Genomic DNA, 4588 nt, shown 5'->3' with positions numbered 1-4588 from the left:
TTGTTGCACTGACAGGTGAACAACTTGGACTGACACACCTCATTTCTCACAAAATTCCACTGGAACCAGGTACTCGCCCAATTTTTGTACCCGCATACAGATTGCCTCATTCTCGACGAGCTGTTACAGACTCCTTGACGAGATGTTACACGATGGCGTTATTGAAGAAACTACTTCACCATGGAATGCTCCATTAATCTTAGTACCCAAGAAGGATGGCTCTTGGCGTCCCGTCGTTGATTTCAGGAAACTTAATCAAGTTACGATACCTGATCGATTTCCACTTCCCGTGCTTACTGACTTATTGCAGAACATATGTCAGAATAAGATTTTTCCACACTTGATTTATTGCAAGGATTTTAGCAGATACCGCTCGACCCAGAAAGTCGAGAACTGACGGCGTTTTCCGTCCCTAATGGTCATTACCAGTACACCCGCATGCCTTTTTGGCTTACGCAGCAGCCCTATTATTTTCTCAAGGCTTATGACAGACCTGTTCTGACGAATGATAAGAAATACCCTCATGGTCTACCTCGATGACCTCATTATCATGTCCAAGGATGTACCATCACATCTTCAAAGTTTGGACCGAGTCCTTCAAAAACTAGCTTAAGGCAATGTGAAAATCAAACTTAGCAAATGTGCCTTCATGAGAAAAAAAATACAGTTTCTCGACCATAACGTCACCTCACAAGGCATCACCACTCTAGATTCAAAGATAGAAGCTGTCAAGAACCACCCAGTCCCCCATTATGCTGAAGCTGTACAAAAGTTCGTAGGCCTAGCTGGATTCTACCGCCATTTCATTGCCAGTAATTCAGTGATTGCATCTCCTCTCACTCACCTCCTTAAGAAAGACGTTCCGTTCATTTGGACAACTGATCAAGAGAAAGCATTTCAAACGCTTAAAGAAGCCCTGATATCTTCTCCCGTTCTCAAGTTCCCAGACTTCACCAAACCGTTTATTTTAGTTACCGACGCCAGTAACGTTGGATAAGGAGCCGTACTCGCTCTAACTAGCTACAGAAAAGAACATGCCATTGCATATATGAGCCGAGTCCTCTCTAAAGCGGAAAAGAATTATTCCACAACCGAGCGCGAAGCGCTGGCTGTCGTGTGGGCACTCAAACATTTCAGAGATATCATCTATAACTACCCTGTCCATGTTCTGATGGACCACCAAGCTATCATTCCCTTGTTCAGAGACAAGAACCCCATAAGCAAGTTTGCCCGTTGGTCGCTCACCATACAAGAGTTCCTACCCACGTTTGGATACTTACCTGGCAAACACAATGTAGTTGCCGATGCCCTCTCCCGTTACGTCGCTCCTGTTCACGTTGAATACCCTTCAATAGACTTGCGAGATGACTTGTTGTGCTAGAACTCGCACAACGACAAGACCCAACGTGGGCACCGATCATAAGCTTTCTCATGGACCCGCACACGACTCTCACGGTCAAGCCACCCGTACCACTCAAGGAACTAGTCCTCTTAAATCATGTGCTCCATCGCAAGGTTATGCTTGGATCTTCTGCCAGACTGGTACATCAACTTCTTATTCCTGTGTCGATAGTTCCTACCGTGTTAAAACTTGTTCATGACGCCCCACACAGTGTGCATCCTGGCAAGGACCGCGCCATCAAGCAGGCTCGTCTTACGTACTACTGGCCTAAAATTGCCAAACAGATTGAACGTCACGTGGATCAATGTCTAACCTGCCTAGCTCACAGAGGCCATGTTGCTGACCCGAACCCGATTCAGACCTACCCTACGACTAATGCACCTTGGGATCGTGTTTCTATGGATTTGTTAACAAATTTTGCTGAAACTTCCAGAGGAAATAAACATCTCGTTATGGTAGATAACTTCTCTAGATACAGTGAACTGGTTCCAGTTCCGAACAAAACTGCAGAAACTATAGCTAGTGCCTTTCATGATCATATAATTTGCAGGTATAGTCCACCCAGAGTTATACTCTCTGACAACGGCCCGGAATTCAACAATTCTGTTCTGGAACAAGTGGCTGCATTGTACAACATCAAAAAGTGTAATATAATGCCTTATCAACCGGCTAGCAATGGCCTTGCTGAAAGAACTATCAAGAAGGTCCTTGACGCACTCAGAGTGACAGTCAATCGGCACGGTCACAAATGGGATGAACTTATGCCAATCGTCCAATGTTCGATAAACTCCTCTGTCAACTCCTCCATAGGAGACACACCTCACATTGTGCTATTTGGGACAGACATGAGATTTCCTAATGCCATCATCTCCTCGCCGCCCGCACCACTCTACAACTATGACGACTATGTTAAGGTAAAACGGAGAAACACTCAACTGGTGTTCCAGAGAGTCAAGGAACATCTCTCTGAAGCTACTGACGATTTTACGCAGTTACAAAACGCTCATGCTAAGCCTACGAGAATAGGACCTGGATCTTTAGTAATGATCCTCAACCAGCGAAGAGACGTTCCCATGTACAAACTGACTGTGAAGTTCCTTGGTCCTTACAGAGTTCTTGAGCATATCACAGTACAATAAGTACAAGCTGGAAAACCTAGCCAATGGAGAACAAGTACATGAGCATCTCAACCACATGAAATTAGCCCGTCTGACTGTTGACGATGACACCCCGACTCCTGTCCCTGACAACGTACCGCCTGACCCTACCACTGTGACACCCACTTCGATCTCAGAAACGCCCAGCGATACTACCCCACCACGTGCTCACACATACAATCTTCGGTCCAGTACAGTTATTTCGACAGTACACCACCAACAGTCTGATGATTCATCTTCGTGTGACTGTGGTGTTGCAGTCTGTAAGGGACAATGGATGCGTTCTATCTGCTCCCCTCTCCCTGCCTGTTCGTACATGGCAGAAGAAGATTACGTTCGTGATGGACTAGATTCTAAGAATTCATAGTTTTATGACTAGATTTAAGAGTAATTACAACGATCGTTTCGCAACCCTCGGCTCAATGTATATAGACCCTTCCACCTCAGGTATCTTTGTTCGTAGTTTATTGATCTTGTCGTGTCTCTATACACTATGTAGGTCCTCGTGTTCCTGCCATGTTCATGCTCTCCATATTTTAGTGGAAATGTCGCTTATTCTATGTATTGCCATGTAATATATTGTGCCTACATTAGTGTCTACCGTTTATAATCTACTTAACAGGTAACACATGTATTGTAAACATTATATATTGCAAACATTATGTATCGTTAACATTATGTATTGTAAACATTATGTATTGTTTGCATTATGTATTGTTAATATTATGTATTGTAAACATTATGTATTATAAACATTGTTAACATTGTATTGTTAACATTATGTATGTATTGTAAACATTATGTAATGTAAAGATTACGTATTGTAAATATTATGTATTTGAAACATTACGTATTGTAAACATTATGCATTGTTAACATTATGTATTGTAAACATTATGTATTGTAAGTATCATGTAATGTTAACATTATGTATTAGAAACATTATGCATTGGAAACATTATGTATTGTAACCATTATATATTGAAAACATTATGTATTGGAAATATTATGTATTGTTAAAATTATGTATTGTAAAAATTATGTATTGTAAACATTTTGTATTGTTAACATGTATTGTAAACATTACGTGTTGTTAACATTATATATTGTAAACATTATGTATTGTAAACATTACTTATTGTAAATATTAGTCATTGTAAACATTATTTATTGTAAATATTATGTATTGTAAACATTATTTATTGTAAACATTATGTATTGTAAGCATTATGTATAGGAAACATTTTGTGTTGAAACATTATGTATTGAAAACATTATGTATTGAAAACATTATGTATTGGAAATATTATGTATTGTAAAAATTATGTATTGTAAACTTTATGAATTGTAAATATTATGTATTGTTAATATTATATATTGTAAACATTATGTATTGTTAACATTATGTTTTGCAAACATTATGTATTATTAACATTATGTATTGTAAACATTATGTATTGTAAACATTATGCATTGTTAACATTTTGTATTGTAAGCATTACGTATTGTTAACATTATTTATTAGAAACATTATGTATTTTAAACGTCATGTATTGTTAACATTATGTATTGTAAACATTACTTATTGTTAACATTATGTATTGTAAACATCATGTATTGTTAACATTATGTATTGTAAACATAATGTATTGTAAACATCATGTATTGTAAACATTATGTATTGTAAACATTATGTACTATAAACATTATGTACTGTAAACATTATGTACTGCAAACATTATGTACTGTAAACATTACGTACTGTAAACATTATGTTGTTTCAACATTTAGATGTGTAAACATTTAAGCGATTTCGTTGTGATATGACTTGGGCTATACGATTGTGGACGCCATTATTGTATTCCAGAGTGTGGTCGGGTTGGTTGTCCTGCTTGGGCTCAGGTAAATAATCATTCTCTCTCTCTCTCTCTCTCTCTCTCTCTCTCTCTCTCTCTCTCTCTCTCTCTCTCTCTCTCTCTCTCTCTCTCTCTCTCTCTCTCTCTCTCTCTCTCTCTCTCTCTCTCTCTCT

This window comes from Procambarus clarkii, chromosome 36 (assembly GCF_040958095.1).
Source record: "Procambarus clarkii isolate CNS0578487 chromosome 36, FALCON_Pclarkii_2.0, whole genome shotgun sequence".
NCBI classification, from domain to species: Eukaryota; Metazoa; Arthropoda; class Malacostraca; order Decapoda; family Cambaridae; genus Procambarus; species Procambarus clarkii.
This window is presented reverse-complemented; position numbering follows the sequence as displayed.